Source organism: Camelus dromedarius, chromosome 4, assembly GCF_036321535.1.
Source record: "Camelus dromedarius isolate mCamDro1 chromosome 4, mCamDro1.pat, whole genome shotgun sequence".
Classification (NCBI taxonomy): Eukaryota; Metazoa; Chordata; class Mammalia; order Artiodactyla; family Camelidae; genus Camelus; species Camelus dromedarius.
The window spans coordinates 20,683,974-20,703,873 of NC_087439.1; the positions used below are offsets into that span (position 1 = coordinate 20,683,974).

The following is a 19,900-nucleotide window of genomic DNA, read 5'->3' on the forward strand; positions in this document are numbered from 1 at the left end:
ACATATAATATATATTATTTTATATTTAGTTACATATATTATATATAATATGTATTATATGTAAATAATTTTCAGGTATTTACTTCTTGCTTTGACAAAAAATGAAAAATATAAGAGCACTAACTCTTCTTTAGGAGAAAAGTATTGTATGTACAGCTACACAGAGTTATGGTTCCTCCTTTACATACAAAGAAAAGTATTAATTAAAAAGTGCTTTATTGACTAAAAAAGGGCTAAGAGCTGCAAGCATTTATTCACACTGTACATCAGGACCCAAGAAACCTGTGACATAACCTCTTGGTACCCGTCTCTAGGAACTGCACAATCTTCAGTTAGACTGACTTCTCCCTGCGACCTTGATGTAATTTTCTTCATGTTTCTTGTGATTAAGTTTTGTTGATCTTTTTGGATTTGTGGGTTTATAGTTTTTATTAAGTCTGGGGACATGTTTTCTCAAATTTTTTTTTGTCCCTACCTTCTTTTCTCCTGTGGGGACTCTACCCATACACTAGGCTGCTTGAAGTCGCCCCACAACTCACTGATTCTCTGTTCTCTCCATGTTTCATTTTGTTTCCATTGCTATGCCTTTGAATTCACTAATCTTATCTCCTGCTATATCTAATTTGCTGTTAATCCTATCCAGTGTATTTTTCATTTTGAAGATTGTACTTTTCATCTCTAGAAATATGACTGGGATCTTCTTTTTAAATCTCTACTTAACTTTTTGAATATGTAGAATATTAGTCACAGTAACTTTTAATATTCTTCTCTATTAATGATATCATCTGTGGCAATTTGGGGTCAGTTTTGACTTATTGGTTATTTTCCTCATTATGCTTGTATTTTCCTATTTCTTTGCATGCCTAGTAGTCTTTGACAGCATGCATGCTTTGTGGATTTTATTTTGTTGGGTGCTGGATACTCTTGAATTCTCAATAGATTTTCTTGAGCTTTGTTTAGGAATGATGATAAGTTACTTGGAAACAGTTTGGTCCCTTCAGATTTTGCTTTTTTGGTTTGTTTAACAGGTTGGGAGCAGTTCTTAGTCTAGGGCTAATTATTCCCCACTAATGAGGCAGGACCTTCTTGAATAATCTACCCTGTGCCTTATGAATTATGAGTTTTTCCAGCCTGGCTGGTGAGAACAGCCACTCTTCCTGGCCATGTGTGTGCTCTAGACATGGTTCCCTCTACTGCTTGCTTCCAGAGGATTCTTTATTGAGCCCAATGTAGTTTCCTCAGCAGCATGTGCTGATCAAGACCCTGCTGAATATTTGACAGGGGTCCCTCTGCAGACTGTCAGTGTTCTCTCTGTGCAGGTCCCTCCCCTTTGTCACTCGTCCTATTAACTCTCACTGTTTTGATCTCCCTGGACTCTCACCTCTGTCTCTTCAGTTGTCTTACCTGGGCTCCTTTTCCATATGTAATGGCCTGAAAACTCCCACAAATGAATACACTGGGGTAAGAGTTGGTCTCATCTCTTATGTTTCCCTTCTTTCAAGAATCACTGTTATTCATTGCCTGATATCCAGTGCCTTGAAAATCATTGTTTCACATATTTTGTCTGTTTTGATTTTGTTTTGGTTGTTACAGGTGGGAGGGTAAATCCAGTCTCTGTAATTCCATCTTGGCCATATAGCTTTTCTTAATCAGAGGAAGGAATCTGAAATGACCCATCCTCAAGGTCTTCCCTTCCTTATTTATGATGAGAATGGGAAATTTGGCTCAGGTAATTTCTATAAATATTTACACAGTTTTTTGTTTCTAAGATCTTAAAAAATAGATGAGGCAAACACTGATACTTCAAGTGAATTCCTTCTCCAGAAACAAGAGAATTCCACTCAGGAATTTTCATTTGTAGTGCGGGATACTAGCCCAAGCTTTGTTCTGGCAGAGTTTGTGGATCCAAATGTGTACATAGACGTCTGTTAGGTGCAAAGTTGCAGACCAGAAGTAATATGTGATAAGCTGGGGAAATGGTGGTAAATGTAGAGGTAAGGCTGGTCCAAAGTCATTCAAATTCAATAGTATGACAACAAATAAGAGGGCCCTAACTTTCTGGCCCAGCTTAATGGCACTGTCTATATCCTAAACCTACACCACCTACCTCAATCATAAGATTGTTTTTATTGAAATACTCTATGAAAAAAAAAATCTTCAAGAGCAATATATAGTATTAATTATAGTAGTAATATTATTGATGTTGAAAAGTCCTTCAAAGGGGGCCTATAGTCCCCACCTCCCAAAGAAGATTAACCAGGATAATGCAAAATCATAGATGAGGAAAAGAGAATCTAATTCTCTTGAATCATTAAGTATCCTTGTTACCAATCCCGGAGATGTTGTGTGACCACAAAGCTTAGCAATATATACATGTTAAGGATAGTGCAGCTTTTCTATTTTCCCAGCAAAAGTAGCCTTTTCACTGCAACCTGTTTCTCCTGTTTTACAGTCTGCTTTGGTCAATATTTTCTTAAGCTAGTAAGAAAGCTAACTGACACAGGCTGGAGATGGGAAACTGGTTTTAGAAATCTGTTGACAATAGAAGCTAGAAGAGACATGTTTGGAGACCTGAAATCAATATTTTTAAAACAATAATTTCTCGATGTTAAGTAGCTATGATTTGGTTCCAGTATCTTAGAAACCCAATGGCAAATAAGAATACCATGTTAGGAATCATAGTAATACAAAAAATTCTGACCATGACCTAGCAGTGATGCTCACAAAATCCCAGCTTTTGCTGCTACTCAAGGTAGTCCATATAAGGACAGACCCAGAAGATCTGAATCATATTCTGACTGAAATATATGTTTCTACTCACATTCGTTTTGAGTTTCTTTGCCTTAAAGGACATCAAAAGATATCAACGTATGATAGCTTTAAAATATTAGTGTATTTTTTTTAATACTAGTAAAACTAACAAAAGGTATTAATCGTATGAAGAAAGCCCATCTTGGTTAGGCTGTCCAGCCACAATATTCAGCAGGAAGATTAGGCTCTCCAGCGTAAATACTTAATAAGACACATGACTGCTGTGACAATAACCACTGACTTTCACATCAGGGTTTATGAGTTTCTAAACAGGTTATGTTTCACGACGGAATTGCATTTTTAAGAGTCCTTTTCCAAAATCTTTTTTGAAAGCCAAGCTCCTTTATTTTTTTTTTAACAGCTTAAATTAAAAAAAGGTGACACTTTTCCAAGTAGGTTTGGTTAGATCAGTGGTTCTCAACCTGGGGTGTTTTTTTTTTTCCTCCTCCTTCCTTTCTCCTGGGGAAATTTGGCACTGTTTAGAGACGTTTTGGTTGTCAAAACTGAGGAGGAAGATGCTACTGGCATCTAGCAGATAGAGGCGGGGATTCCACTAAACATTTTACAATGTACACAGCAGCCTCCTACATACAACAAAGAACTATCCAGCCCCAAATGTCAATAGAACTGAGATTGAGAAATTCCATGTTAGATGAAGGCTGTGTGATGCTATTCAACTTCAGTGTACATTCTAACTGAGAAATATCTTTGTGCTAGCTTTTAAAATTACATTTGTTTCAAGAAAAAATAACTAATCTTATTTACTGTTTTAAAATAATGTCTTACCTTTTATCATTTACGAAGTCCTTGCATATGTTTTAATCCCATTTTCTCTTCATAGCTCTGATGAAGAAGTCTTCCTTTCCCCTGTTTTACTACCGAGAGCACCATTGTACAGGAAGAGGCTAAGGGATTCAAGCAAAGTCACACAAATTCAAATTCTGGATGGAAACTCTAATGCCCTTTTTGCTATCCTACAGCTGTGACACTCTTGTTAAGAACACTATATAAAAAGGGATTTAAAAATTAAAGCAAATTGTTGTGCATCTGTGGGGATATGACTCCAGAAGACAGATGTCATATGCTGTAAGGATGGAGAGTGGGAGAGGACTGGGCGTGGGTTGGATATTATCGGAGGGGAGAAGCAAGTATGGGAGGTAAGGAGCAAAAAGAAAATGACCTTAGCCAAGCCATATGGAGGAGCATAGACGGATCCCTAAGTTTAAAGTGATTACTTCTCTGTGAAAATCATTCCTGCCCCTGTTAACAGGACAAGGCCCTTCTGAAAACAAACTGGACAAATGTGTGGAGTCTAACCAGAAAAACAGAAACCACACTCATTACTTGGAACAGAGGATTTGACACAAGTAATCCATTGCACAGATGATGGAAAAAAACAGAGAAGAATCCAGGGATTAGCAACCACAGGAAACCATTACACTTCTAAACAGGCGGGAAGGAAGAGGTGGTCTTGCCAGGGCTGATTCCGTGGTAGGCTTGTCCAGCAGCAAGAGTTGGAGCCTGGGAGAAAACATAGTTGCTGCAGGGGAGGGTGCTCAGGCAGAAAAAGAGCGGGAATAAGACACTGACTTCTCTCTCCTCCCTCCCTCCAGGACCCTGACAGTGCCTCCTATTGGCCTAATCTGGCAGGAGGCCAGTTGACTCAGGAGCCTGGGAAACAGCCTGCAGGAGCTGGCAGAGATGTGGAGCAGAGAAAGGAAAGGACAAAGGATGGACTGGAAGGTAAACGGGTTCAGAACCACAGCACATCCTTTAGGCATTATGCCAACGGAAGGACACCACGAATTAGTGCAAAGCATCACGGGAATGTTCCGGGACCTAAATCAAGTTTTCCTTCAAGCCAAGGAAAACATATCTTAAGTCTATCCTGGACCAAACAAATAAATAAAAGTCAAACTCAGAAAAGAAAAGGAATTTGACAAATGAAGCACATTAACATTTTGTATAAATATTCAGACCTTTTATGGTTAAGTGATTACAATAAAAAATGGAACAAAAGAAAGAAAACAGCTCTAACAAGTGTTCAGAGAGGAAGCTGGGGCTTGGTCACACCTGTTTTGCACACAGTAGACTCCACATTCACAACAGAAACAAATTCTTGCTGAGCTCTTGACAACATGAAAATAAAAACATTCATCACCTGACCTCTCAAAATTGTAGACTGTAGCAGAACACGATTTTTAAAAGCCTAGCCTAATTTTCTTTCTGGAGGAAATGAAATTGAGGAAGGAAACTAAAGAGGCAATAATATATTGCTGCAGGCTCTCCCTCTGAACTGGTTCGTTGTGTGCATTGAATATGCATAATTCCATTTTAAGAAGTATACTGAAATTATAGAATCACTAGTATAAAACCCAGAAATCCTGGAAAGTAAAAGCCAAACAAACTTCTAATGGCTATTTTAGCAACTAATGGTTAATATTTAGAAGAGATGTAATCTGGGGTAGCTGCCGGGGACATTTTGGTTTCTTGTCTGTAAGCTCAATCGGCAATAATGAGTAATCAGGAAAACCTCCCAAGAAGTGTAGCAGTGAGGCTGCATGTAACAGAGGCATAAATAGCGACTCCTCCAGGGAAGGAGACGCTCAAAACAGAGAAATGTGAGCAGGTAAAAATGTAAAGTGTGATTTCTGGTAGTTTTTTTTTTTTTTCTTTTCTTTCTTTTAACCCAGCCCCGTGCTGGTGGGTGTGGCCTTTGGAATGGCTGGGAACCAGGGTGGGCTTTATTTATTTATTAATTATTATTATTATTTTAATGGAGTTACACGGGGATTGAACCCAGGACATCGTGCAGCCTGCTTTTTACCACTGAGCTATATCCTACCCCCTCCCTGGTAGCTATTCTGCTTCAGACACAAGTGGGCTTCACTGGTCAGTCCTAGCAGACAGGGTAAGACTGAAGCATCCAAAATGCAGTCCAGGACCTGCCTGGTAGGGCAGGCGGTGGGGTCAGGGACGCCAGAGAGCTGGATCCAGCTGGAGGCTTCCAAGGGTCCAGTATGGAACAGCATCATATCTCCAGGGTCAAGCAAGCAAATGTCATAGTTGAAAGATGCAGTCTCAGAAGGCGAGGGGGCTTTAAGACAATACCGTGGGGCCCTCAGTGGTGGAAGGAGCACTGTGAAAGGCAGGCTAGGGGTCGGGCGGTGATGCTGTGAAATCCCCAACTGGCCAGCTGGCTTTGGGAATAAGGGGTGTGGCATGTGTGAGCAGCCTGGGTAAAAGGTGAGTTACCAAGGCAGGGATCAAACAGAGAAGCCCGGTTCTTAAAAACTAAGGAGGAGAAACATTTAAGTGATGATGCGGTTCGCAGGGAGAAATCTTGAGACAGAGGCCAAGTGTGGAAGTGCTTACCTCCCTCCCTCCCAGAGCCATTTTTTTAATCCTTTTAAGGCTCAGGTTCTCACTATAGGCACAGCTCCCAGGGCCCCATAAGCTTTCCAGGTTTTATCAAATTGAGGGCTGGAAAAGAAAACATCTTGGCTCTAAAATACAAAGAAAACTGAAAACTGAAATTAATAAATATTTCAAAAGGAAAATTAAATCGATTTCACTTTGCATAACAAAACATCATATTTTTCATGTGAGATATGGCTATGTGGCTACACTTTCTCAGTGTTTGATAGCATGTGGGATGAGGCCTCTAAGAGGCCTATATAATCTGGGATTTATATAGCCCTTGAGTTGGCCCTTCTCCAGCCTGGCATAGTTCAGGCAGAGAAGGTCGAGGATGCTAAAACTTCGGCAAGGATGGACGGGCAGGGAGGGAAAGGCAAAAAAACCAAATCACCTAGGCCAGAAATGTGGGGGAGGAGTGGGAAGAGAGGCTTGGGGGCAGGGTGTCTGGGACAGTCACAGAGGTTAGGCTTGACCGAGTGCCGAGAGGTGCAGGCGCTGTGTCCCCAGAGATGGTTCAGTCTGGTTTCTAATTTTGGAAATGGCCATACCAGGATTTCCAATCCTGGCAGGCAGGCTGGCAGTGAAGGGCTCTGAATAGCAGAGGGAACCATCTGGAGGCAGGTGGCCACTCAGTGCGGTGTAGGGGTGTGAATGCAGATTTGGCAACAGCTAGACAGCAGAGCTTAGTTTCCAAAGCAGGGAGGCGGCAGAAGCGAGGGGAGAAACTGGGGAACTCAGTCCTGAGGCTGCAGAGTAGGGGAAAAGCGGCAAATCAGGGAACACTGAGGCACAGAGGTTCCAAGGCTCCCGGGTTCACCTTGTGTCTGATTGGCTACAGGGCAGTCCCAGGAACACCGCGGGAGCTCACCCGAGGCGCCCTCTAGGACTTCTAGATTGCTGGTCTCGAGCAGGGCCCAATTCCATATGCCTCCCCTTGGAGGGGGAGTGCCTGGTCTGAGTGAAACAGGAGCCTATCCTAGATTATGGAGGCAGGGCTCCTTCATGTGTCCAGAGAAAATGGCCATGGAGCTGCCATTTTCTTGAGGCAGGGTCAAAGGGCACTGGAGTGAAGTGACCCCAACTATCTGGGAGAAGGCTAGTGAGGCAGAGAGCCTCGAGGTGGGCGTTGCAGGGGCAGATGCTTAAATAAACTCCTCTAGCCAGAATTTGCCCTGATAGGCTTTAGGGTGTGTCTCTTTGGGAGGGGACCAAAGACCCTGACCTGGAGACATTGTGATGACTGAGCAGAGATAAAAGAGGAGGAGACAGAGCAGCTGCACCTCTAGAGCCATTTGGGGCTGCTGCAGAGGCTGGTGACCCTGGCTGGAGAGCACAGTGGAGAGCTCCAGGCTTCCCCCAGGACTATCGCCAGGGTCCAGAATCAACCGCAACTTCTCAGGTTACCTGGGAATCAGAGAAGGGGCAGGGCCAGGGCACCAGCAGAGGAGAGAGCTTAGCTGGCCAAGCTGAAGAAAGGAGAGGTCATCAGGGACTACTAGATCATGGCAGCAGCGACCACCTGGATCCTGGCACAGTAAAAAAATTTCCAGCAACTGTAAGTAACCTTGGATGAGCGTTCTCAGGGCACGCCTGGAGACATGCTGTAGGGGCTTTGGACAATCTGGTAGAAGAGATCATTTTTGTTGTTTTCCTCTTATTACATTGTGAATAGAGGACTTGCAAGTAGGGTGACCAAGATTTTTCCAAGGTGATATATTGTGTAGGTAGAAGTACTGTTATTTCTCATTCATTGGGCATTACTGATCCAGTATCTAGGAATTACTGATGGTTTAAGAGCCTCAAAAGTGTTTTAAACTTGATTAATATTTAATTAAACATCTAGAAAATGTAACAGTATGCTGACTAGTGAAGTACAACTCAACCCTTACTCTTCACATGGTGATAGAAGAACAACAAAAATCATCTCTCCTATAGTAGACCTGACAGATTATCCAAAGGACCAAAGTATTAAATATATGAATGCATTTGAAACAAGGGGGCATCTAGAAATATTTGATAAAATGTGGCTGGAAACATGAAAATAAGGGTGTCAGTGAAGGACTTAAAAGACATAAGACCTTGTTTCTCAGAGTTCTGAGTGGGTCTTGTTCTCAGTTTTCTGGGAGTGATTTTTGAATGATAAGCACATCAAACTTACTGGCCCTTTTTTTTCGCTATAGGCATCACTACACAACAGTTGTAGGTATAATGCTAGAGGTCTGAAGTTTTTAGATCCTTAAAAAGTATTATATAATGCAGAAGTACTGCAAAACTAGGACTTCATATGCAAGATGTAAAAGATGAAAAGCCAAAGACAGAAAGAAATGGAGACACGGAAAGAGAAAATGAAATTACCTGTAATTTACAGGTTATTGAAAAAGGGTGTTAGTGTTTTTTTCCAGATAAAAGGCCTAATGGAACAGTGAAAAATAATTAGCAGATGAATTGTTCTTTCCACCTAAATTCCAAACACTAAATGTTATTTTAAGTGTTTGATCACAAATGTTGGCTTGTGGGAAGGCCTGAGTTTGGTTCCCTTGAAGAAAATTTAAGATAGGAGGGTATAATGATTAGAAAGTTATGGGGAAGCCAGCTCATTAGGATCAAAGGACTTGGTGGACCACATTAACAAGGGTAGGGCTATGAGCAAAACGTCCAGGGAAGCTCAGAGAGCACATAATTTAGTCTTCATCAAGTATAACCATGTTTGCTAACAAGCACATTATTACTTTTTTGATCTCTAAACAGAAGATAATAATGGATTTGTGAATTGTCTGCCACTATATGCTTTAGGTTTGACAATCAGAATTGGAAAATGATAGTACAAAACAGGTATGGAAGGCAGTGGCAAGTCCATCGTGCCATGAAATTGGAGGAACCATGATGTTTAATTTAGAAAAGAGGAATAAGATGCTGCAGTCACTAAATTATCAAACTAGGTGCTTGGTTGAGTCAAGGGGTGAGTCAAGAAGATCCAAAATCTGATCCTCATCTGTGTGCATTAAGCTCAGAGAATGGCTCTTCTGATCTTTACTAACTGCCAACATATTACTACAATAAGTAGTAGAACTTCTAAGTCAGCCACATCCATTGAGCAATTTGAATGGTCTCCTATAGAAACCATTGGCAATGAGCAGCTAAAGGAATACAGTTTCTTGGCGTCTAAGGAGCTGAATGGTCATAACGGCTAATACCTTGAGCAAAGCAAACCTGATAGATGACTGGAAGCACAGTGTGTATCACACTAACACCAGTGATACAGCTGTTACTTATTTCTCTATTTTTTAAAGTCACTTACAGCAGCAATAAACTAAAACCTATTGTAAGAGTCTAGTTTTCCAATAGGTATCCAGCAAGTAGGAAATCAAGTCAGGAAAGGAAGTTCTTTAGGGGACAGGTAATATAGCATCCAACTTTAATCCAAGTTTATTGACCGTGGAGCCATCTTTTACTTTGCCAAAAGGTCACATTTTTGTTAGCATTATTTACAAGCCATATTTACTCTTACTATTTATTATTATTTTATCAGTGGATAAAGTCACTGAATACTGCAAGGAAAATGATGATATATTCTGTCACTGCAAAGAGATCAAGCCTAGGGGAAAGACTGAGAATACCCTGAAGAGCAATCTGATATCCTTGTGGTGGAAGCTTATTGAACCAATCCCCAACTAGAACTCAGTCAAGTGTCAAGAGTCACCAAGTACCACTCATTTCTTAACTCCCAATTGGCAATCTACTTGAAGGGTTTATTGTAATTTGATTCCTTGTGCATATTACATTTATTAGTGACTAACAATGGTTGATTAGTAAAAGGGTGTGAGTGATAAGGGGTTGACACAGCCAAAAGGTCTGGGCAAAATTTACATGTATCTTTCACTGTTTCTGTCACATAGCATGAGTGACTCACAATAAGTACAGCAAATAATTTTAACTGGTTTTGGTTCATATTTGGAGAACATGAAATTCTGCACTAATATTTCCTCTTCCCATAGTCCCCAATACAGCAATGCTCACTTCCACTTGTTTTTTAACTCTTGGCCTAAGGTAACTTTGAACTCTTGATTACGCTGATCTTTGAAAATCTGGCTGGCGCTGGTTGTATTCCACGCACGTTTTTTGTGTTAAATACGCTAGTAAGACTGCCAAAGTAGTGCTGTAATCACCTTTCTCTGAACTCTGTGAGGCAGCCCTCTCATCTCTTAGGACATCTGCTTAGATATAGCACTATTTGCCAACTTCCAGTCTCGGGACGCCGCCGGCTCTTCCGTGCTTCACAAGCATCCTCAGCCGCCCCTCGGGCGGACCCCTCCTCTCCTAAGCCTGAGATTTCTCCTCCAAACGAAAGCCCTTCCACCGCGGCCCTTCATTGGTCTACCAGAGTGTCGTCTTTATTTCTCTTTGGAGACGGTATACTGCTCTTTTTGTTTCACAGTTCATATAGTTCCGGGCTCACGAGGGGCTCAGAAGTTGTACCTTGGCTTCCTAAGGAAACCGTGCGCAGAAACACTTGCCGCCCCTCGCACCCTGCGTGGATCGATCAGACCAGTTCGGAGGCGTTATCAGTGGGCTTTTTAAGAAAGGAGAGTTTTATGCTGGGTCGAAGGACCATATACCTCGCCATGTCCCCACAAGTGAGGTTTGGTCCGGGCTGCGGAACCCCCGGCTGGAAGCCCACGGTCCGGCGCAAACGGCGGCCGCTACCTTCAAAACCCCGCGGCGGATCCGGCCCGGCCCGGAAGTGCCCGGCGCGGGAGGGAGGGAGGAAGCGCCTCGCGAGCCGCCGCCGCCGCCGCCGCGCGCACGCGCCCTCGCGGGCTGGGCTGGGACTGGAGTCGCAACTCGGAAGCCGGAGCCCGGCGGGCCCGGGGCGGGGGGGGAGGGTTGCGCGGGGGCGGGAGCGGCGGAGGCGGCCGCCCCTGGCGGCGGGTTTGTTTATCCCGAGGAAGAAGTTAAGGAGCGGGAGATAGGGAAGGAGGGCGGGCCGGGGAGGAGGGATGCGGTTCGGCGGAGGCGGCCGCCACAGGGACTCGCCGCCATCACCTCAGCCGGAGAGGAGCCGCCGCCGGGACTGCCCGCCGCCGCCCCGCGCGTCCGGGTAAGTGCCCCTCCCCCTCCGGGGTCCCGGCCGCAGCCTTGGCCGCTTGCCCCGCGCTCTTCCCCGGGACTCACCTGCACTGGAGCTCAGTGGCCTCCCTCTCCCCCATTTCGGCGCCCCCATCCCTCCTGGTCCCGGACCCCCTCTCCTGAGGCGTGCCTTGCGCTCCCGCCCCTCAGCCCCACCTCCGCTCCCTGGACCTCCCTAACATCGCAAGTCTGTACCTCCCCTTGGGAACCACCCCCCGCCTTGATTTCCCAGCTTCCGTCGGCCGGGATTCCCCCGACTTCCCCCCACCAGTCTTGCCCCCTTTTCCTGTCTCCCAACTTTATACCTGTAGACCTCCAAGCCCTCCGCTTTCTGCCTGGTCTCTTCGTCCCACCCTGAGTACTTCCCACAGCGAGAAACTGCCTCCCACCCCCGCGTTCACGTCCGTACCTCCTTGTCCCAAACATGTACCCTGCAAACTATCCCTGTGAGCCCATTTTAGGGTGAGTTCTCAGGTCTCCTGCCAGACCACTCGGTACCTCCACCCCATTGCAGTGGCTGTGCCTTCTACCTCCCTACCAACAAGCACACACTGCTCTCTCATAAATTCTCTCTCACGTGCACCAGGTGCCTCCAGCTAACTCTGCGGTTTAGGGTCCAAGTCCTGACTTTGCCCCTTTCTACTCCTTTCTGCTATCCTTTCCCCTCACTTCTCTTGAATTTATGCATTTGTGTACTGAATCACAAAAAGGGAAGAGGAGGGTAGGATTTTCTCCCTCAAAGCAGTAGATTAGCAGAAATAGGATTCACCTGCTTATTCCAACTTTTGGCTTCTTTCTTTGTGAATAGTGTCATACCTTTGAGGCTTCTGATGCTTTGTATTTGAATACTCCTGGGCCTAGATTGATTATAATGCTCATCTTTACAATTTTTCCTTATAGCCGAATCTCCTGTTTCGTAGACTGAAAACTTAAGTAATAAAATTTTCATACCTTGGAAAACTACATCTCTCCTGCCATCATGGGAAAGGTGGACTATTTCAAATTATCATCCTATTTATTCTTGAGAGAAATGGTGCCTAGTGGTTAAGAGCTCAGGCTCTAGCTGAACTGTCAGGATCTAAACCCCTGCTTTTTCAGTTACCAGCTCTGGCCTTGGGCAAGTTATTTAATCTCTATGCTTCAGAATTATTTCGGCTGTAAAATGGGGATAGTGATGAACATCATAAGATGGTGGTGATAATTGCATAACTTAATGCAGGTAAAATACAATAGTGCCTGGCACGTGGTAAGAGTTCTGTAATGGCTTTCTATCATCGTCTCCTAGCTTGGCTTGGTTTGGCTATTGGTAGGTTAATTTTGAGAGAGGAAGGTGGGAATGGAAAGCTGTCTTGTTGCCTTTTTTTTTTTTTTTTAACACCCTTTTTGATGTAGCTATGATTCATATTTTGTTACTATATAAATTAATTCCTTCTAGTGTGAAAAGTACAGAGTTTTAGCTCCCTGTTTGCAAGTAAGTTACCGGGCTACAAGCAGGTCAGTCCCAATTTCAGGTACCTGTTTGAAATTTTAAAGTTTTGTCCTTGTTTGGAGAATAACTGAAGTTGAATTGATAGAGCAGAATTTATCATTGTGAAAAATGATGATTTTACCAATAAGAATTTTAGTGCTGCAATTAAACACTCAAAACTGGTCGATCCTTCACACTTACCTGCTTTATGTTGAATTGCTATTGAGGATAGAGCTATGGCTTAATTCAGAAGACTGGTGGTTTTTCTCTCTTTTGTTAACATGTTTTCTTTATCATGCCTTGATGTTTCCCAAATTTTACTCCCTCTTTAAAACCCTGACAATTATTTGTCATACTTGCTTACCTCCTGTGCATTATTATTTTCTTGATACTTTTTTTAAACAACTCATTAAGTTGTTCAAATAGGCACTGTTAACTTTAGAGTTGTTATAAATAGTAAAAATTTGAAATCACAATTTGCTGTCCTAATTAATGTAAAAATATGTGCATCTGGAACTATCAGAATAAAGAAGTTTGCCTGTGTAGCTTCAAATTTGTTTTGTGTCACCAATGGAATGTACTTTAAGCCTTGGGTGACACTACCTTTGCCTGTGCTGTTCCCTGGCCTAGAATAACCTTTGCTCTTTCCCCTGCATATCCAAATTCTACCTGTCTTCCATCTCTTGCTGCTTCCACCTCTGGCATTTCCACTGCCAGCATTGGTTTCTGTTTCTTGGCTTTCCTGCTGTCTGTATTCTGTATTTTTGGCTTTGAATAATGCAGTGTCCCAGTTTAAGAAAAATGACTCCTGTGAAATCATACTTTTAAAGTTTATAGGAGCTTTCAAGGAGTGGAATAAGATTGACAATTAGTATCTACTTTATGTTGAGCAGTATGCCTTTGGTTTTGTAACTGTTCATCCTTTCCAAAAATATTTAATGAGCATCTACTTCATGCAAGTCACTGGGGATACATAAAAGCACCCTTCTCAACCAGGGGTCCAGTAAATATCAAGCCCTAATGCTCTAAAGCATCCAAGGTATGTAATGAATCAACTACTCTCTGTACCTAAAATGGTACTAGCCATGTCCTATCCTTGAGAGAGAGAACTGAGGAAATAGTCACTTAACTCAGTTTCTATAGGGTTTAAGTCTTTAAGAAAAGTTCCATTAGAGGATAATAATACAGACTCTGCTTTTTTATTATTTTTTTTTTTGTAATTTATATCTTGGTGTGGCACTGACAGACAATAAGCAAGTAAATGGATACAATTGTTTTATAAGAGCATTGGTACTATTAAAGATAATGATTGCTAATACTTATAAAACACTATGCCACCTACTCTTTCAAATGATTTTTCTATATTAACTTGTCTAAACCTCTTAACAATCCTTTGAAGAAGGCTTTACTGTATCTCCATTTCACAAATGAAGAACCCGAGAAATAGTGAGATTATTTAACTTCCACAAAATTACACAGCTAAGGAAGCAATGGAGCCAGGCAGTGTGGCTATAGAGTCTATTACCCTTTGTTGCCTCTGAGACCTTCCAACCTTCCAATTCTTTGTTGGTTACGTTAGACCAAATTTTTCACCTTTCTGAAAAACCTTTTTTTAAAATCTTGACAGTGAGGTTTCCTTGTCTTTTTACGTTGTTTAGGGAAGTAAAGGAGATTTAACTTTTATAAAGCACCTGGTATACATATTTATCCCAAATCTTACATATGACTAGATATTAAAGGAATTTACATTTCAGTGATTCTGCTCACAATTTTGTTTTCTAACTTAGATTTATTCACTTAGCTGAAGTTTATTGAACATCTGATCTGTGTCAGGCAGCGTGCTAGGCCCTGGTGACTCAAGTTATGGAAAGCATGTACCTGTATTCTTGGGGCCAGAGGGTGTTGGGAAATAAAGAAACTAACCAAATAGTTACAAAAATAATAATTAGTTAGGATAATTGCCACAAAGGAAAATTATTGTAAACAACGAAAGCCCACTAATGTATCAGGGAATGTTTGAAGAAATGACTTAGGCTAAAGCCTGAAGGGTAAACCGGAAGCACCCAAGTGATGCTGGGAAGTTCAGCTTCCTAGAACTGAAAAGTTCTGTAGCCTGTGAGGCTGGGTGATGTGGAATGAGACTGGAGCAGATCACAGTGGTCAATTTTTGCTAAGCATTTTGTACTTAATCCTAAGCAGTGGGAAGCCACTGGAGAATGTCAAATAGCTGAATGTCATTTAAATTTGTGCTTTAAAAACATCACTTGGCTGCTCTGTGGAGACAGATTGGAGAGAGGCAAGTGTAAAGGCAGAGAGACCAGTTAGGCCAGAACTTCTCAAACTTACCTGTGGTGAAGGACCTGTTTTATTTTGTTTTACTTTCTGATTTGTGCTGGTACTTTACTAATAATAAAATGGATGTCATGGCAGTGTCTGTCAGATTGCTATAAAAACTTCTAAATGCTTTCTCTCAGTTTCTGTATTTACCTTATCTCACACCAGCAATAGTTCTTGGGTCAGTACTGGTCCACAGATCACACTTTGAGTAAAACTGAGTTCAGCTGTTACAGTAATTTAGGCAAGAGATGATGGAATCTCGGATCCAGACTGGCAGTGATAGAGATAAAGTAGCTGGGTTTGACAAATATTTGGGAAGTAAAGTTGATAGGATTTGGTGATGGATTAGATTTGAGGGTCTAGGGAGAGGAAAAAGCTGATTTCCAGGGTCAGCAGTTCTTGTGCCTAACAGGGAATACTGGGGGAGGAGCAGTTTTTTCTTAGTTTCTGGAAACGGGGTTGGGGGGGAGTATTGATCATAATTGTTTGGAATAATTAGTATATAGCTGATAATGAATGTCTTAGTGTAGAAGGTGGGGGATGAGATTGCCTAAGGAGAGAGTAGAGAGAGAGAATATAAAGGGATGCGGTCGCTATGAATCTTCAGCATTTACATCAAGAAAAAATACTGAGAAGATGTAGCCAGAGGTTGGAGGAAATTTTCCTTGGCATCACTGAAGCTAAGGCAATAGACTGAAAAAGGAGGAGTGGCTAATCAACTATGTTGAATGAAGCTGAGAAGTCAGTTAAGTTGGAAACTGAAAAACGCATATTGTTTTTAGCAACCTGGAGAAAATTTTTATGTCTTAGTAGTCAGTCCGTCCATAAACCATTTGATGATGAATTTTGTTTTAATCTGCCAAAGCAACAATCCTATATTTAGGATAAAATTATATCTATAGCATGAGCCATATCTTCCTTCTTGAGCTCAGACCCATGTTTCTATTTATCACCATCTGGATGTTCTATAAGCATCTCAAACTCTACAACTCATTCATTCAAAACATTCAGATAGAATGTTTTTAAAGTACTGTTTATCAAGCATTGCATACTAGACTTTTAGGAATGCAGTTAGACCTCGGTGGCTAGGGGCAGTGGACAGTTAAGTATTTTTTAGTGTGATTAGTGCTGTCATAGCAATTTATTCAGGTTGCCTTGTAAGCACAGAGAAGGGGCATTAAGGGAACGCTTTTTAAGGAAAGAGTGCTGGGCAGAGTGTTTCTGAAAGACAAGTGGGGAAATGGAGAGGGCAGTGCAATGATAGAGGACTTTATTTTGAAAGCATGCAAAGGTTAAGGCAAGAAATTGTAACTATAGCATATGGGTAGTAGGTTAGAGAGGTTGGCCATAGTATTCAAAGGTTTTTCTCCTGGACTTGTACCTCTTTCTGTTTGCTGTTTTGATTAATATCCTCACCACCCATTTAGTCACTGACCATGGAGATATCTCTGAATACCTTCAAGATTTAAAGATTTTCTTTGTCATAGTATTTATTGTCCAAGGTGGTGTTTTGTTTTTGCTGGTTAGCTTTATATTTTATATATTACACCTGTACTTGTACAATCATTAAGTAAGTAACTGATAGTATAACTTAAATATTTTGGTTATGCCTTTTTTTTTGAGGGGAGAAATTTTACACATACAACATTTTCTCAAATTTAGAGAATTGAAAGTGAAGGCATTGGTGGGGATAGCTGAGAGTTTACTGTTAAACATCAGGTATATGGTCGTTGAAAAGGGCTCAGTGGAATAATAACAGTCTGCTGGTACCTTAAATGCTATTTTAGATAGTTGTCTAAATGTCCCTAGACTTAAGTCTTGCACCATAGTAGAACATAGTTCATCTTCAGGGATTACTTTATGAAGAATGCTGTTAAAAAAAAAAAAAAAAGCCATCGCCATTGTTGGCAAAAAGCTTAATTGACGAGATTAAAGTCTCATAGAAAATAGTATATTAGAAGAGAAAATGATGTTAAAATAGATTTTTAAAACACAGTAAGTAGAAGTTCTAGAAGACATCTGCTTTAAAATAACAGGAGGGTGGGCTCTACCAAAACTTTTGCTTCTGAAATACCTTCTTAAGTTCTTATAGAAACATTGCTTTATTCTGATCTGCCAAGGCAGTCTTCCTTACATTTTATGTTAAATTGTAACTTTAAAAATTCATTTTTATTAGTTCTTGCTGGTTTTTGCTCTTGTCTTCTCCCTGGTTTTTAGTTTTAAATCTTAATAAATTCCTGTATGGCAACTGTATGCTTTTCATATATTATGGTTCTTACAGGTACACTTTCCCAGGTCTTTTATTTAGATACATAAGTAGGACCCTTCTGATACTCTTCAGACTTGTGTACATGTTCTAAAGGAGGACAGGATAATTATTAGCATTAAATTGTGAATTGTATCATATAACTATGCTAAACAGAACTTTACATAGATAAAAAATAGATGTAAGAAATTTTATCTACAAATATAAAATTGCGTTACCTCAAACTATGGTTGGTATAGGTTGTTTATTCACTTAAGCAAAAAGTAATACAGAAATAATTAAAAGTAACAAAAAAGAGGTTTTACTGTGATATTAGGTAATTCAAGATCTCAAAGGTTGTAGTGTAACTAAGAAGTAGTTTGATGCTTTTTAAATATATTTGAAATTTGTTAACAAAGAAGATATCATACCATTGTTTCCAGTCTGGGTATGTTTTCTGAAGCAAATTTCACAGTTTTTCCTTATGAAAATGCATTTGTACCTGCCCCCCTCAGATTAAGTGGTTTTTAGTTAAGGAGTACAGTTGGTTCAAGGTAGGTTTTTTTAGTTGTAATTTGGATAGAATTTTTGGTGTTTTAGTGGGAAATTCCTGTGAAAGGTAGTTTTCATCCTGTAAGACAAAAAGCACCCCCCACAAAAGGAATATTAATTCATCCTGAAATTATAGAGACAAGCATTGGCCCAGGAATATTTAAATGATTTGAATTTTATTTAATTAATTAGTGTGTGTGTGTGGCGACTCTTAGGATCAGTTTAAACCTTTGTTAACTAGTTATTCAACATGGCGGTTAAGTTTAACCTGTCAAGTTTTGTTAGAAAAGCTCAAGTGGGGCATGGGCACACACCAAGCATATTTGATCATTTCTGACTGCATTCAAAGTGTATTTTTTAAAAGTTAAAATGCTTTTTCATGTTAGCGTTTTATCAGAGGCATTTGAGAACTGGCTTGAATCAAGTGGTATTTGGAAGGTATCTTGATTTATGCTTTACTGTTGATAATTTCTGTTTTCTCAGGTGTCTCATTTTCACTGTTGTTTTATCTGTCTGCCTTTCCCCCACCCAAGTCCAGTTGTATAATGAAACCAGTATTTTTTCCTAGCAGAATATAGCCAGGTTTTGTTGAACATGGGCCTAGGAAACTGACAACTTACTACAGTGTAAACATACCTTTACATGGGATTTTCCTCATAGGTCATTTTGGTTTAAAGGGAAGAAATATCCTTTTTTAAAGTAGTTATACCAGAGTTGTCAAGTACTTTAGGTATTTTATCTCATTTACTTCTTATCACTAACCCATGAGGTATATATAGGTCATACCATAAGCTTCTGAATCATACTTGCCATCAATTATGTGATGCATTATTTTATGTATTCCAAGGAGAGAGAGCACTGTCAATTACAATTGTAAAATGCCAACAATTTCAGACATGATAAAATATGAAAAAAAATGGGATCGTAGAGTTTATGAAATGTGCTATTAGTGGTGCTTCATTTTATGGTTGTCACCCAAGGCCCTCAAAATAACTTCCCAACATCAAGTGAAGTCAGGATAAATTTAGTTTTGCTTTACTTCAGAGATTGCTAGGTAATGTAGCATAGAGGTTAAAAGAGAGCATCCAGTCTGCTTTTTAATAGCTTTGTGACTTGAGGCAAGTTACTTAGCATCTCTGCCTCAGTGTTCTCATATGTAAAAAGGAAAGGATAACAGGATAACCTTGTAAGAGTTGTTATAAGAACTAAATGAGTTATATTTACATTTAAATAGTGCTTTCCACGTACAGTGTTTTGTGTAAATGTTGGTTAGTTAAAAAGGGTGATGATGTTTCTGATCTAAGATATATTAAGTAGATGGTGTGCTTGAAAGGAAGGGAAAAAGGGCCTTATCAAGTGGTTTATTGGTGTTTTGTGCATTTTATTAACTTGTCTTTTAAGTATTACATTAATTTGTCTTTTAAGACTAATGTAAGATTGTAGTCTTGATGTTTTTGATATTTAAATTGGTACCACTGTATAAAGATTCAGCTGAAATCTGCTTTCCTTTTAATTCTGTTATGACATATTTAGTCAGAATATTGACATGCTATGATGGATGTCTTAAAAATAACCTGTGATATACTTAACAATTCCTGTCAACCTCATAAGGAATTCATTCAGAAATATTTTTAAAGGATTTCAATATTAAAGAACCATTTAAAAATTTTAGTTAAGACATCCAACTTCTGCATAATGAAGTATAATGAGGAAAAGTAATGGTGAGGCTGTTTTTATTTATTTTAATGGTTTTAATATGTACATGTTTCTGTTGCTTCATTTGAGATTTGGAATCTTGTCATGTACTCTGATATAAAAATAGGTTAAGGCCTTCCTTTGAACTTATTTTTTCCCTATTCCCACTTTTGCCTTTTTTTGTTCTTTTTGTTTTGAGCTCACATCATCCATTTACTCTATAAATTGACCAACTATTAAATGCC

At 40.4% G+C, this 19,900-nt stretch overlaps 1 protein-coding gene and 1 long non-coding RNA gene across 4 annotated transcripts in view; one reads left to right on the plus strand and one right to left on the minus strand.

The window, feature by feature from the left end:
• The window catches only part of LOC116152998 (uncharacterized), a 65,418-nt gene extending 53,532 nt beyond the window's left edge, over positions 1-11,886 (minus strand). The window contains exons 1-2 of the long non-coding RNA XR_010380566.1: positions 11,404-11,886; positions 3,598-3,716 (exon numbers count right to left, since the gene is read on the minus strand). This is a non-coding gene — a long non-coding RNA (uncharacterized LOC116152998). The remainder of the gene's footprint in view (positions 1-3,597; positions 3,717-11,403) is intronic.
• The window catches only part of SPOPL (speckle type BTB/POZ protein like), a 61,606-nt gene continuing 52,855 nt past the window's right edge, over positions 11,150-19,900 (plus strand). For 2 of the 3 annotated variants that reach the window (XM_031451343.2, XM_031451342.2), the window contains exon 1: positions 11,150-11,329. The gene's annotated coding sequence lies outside the window, so the exon portion shown is untranslated. The remainder of the gene's footprint in view (positions 11,330-19,900) is intronic. The other variant, XM_031451346.2, reaches the window with a different exon arrangement.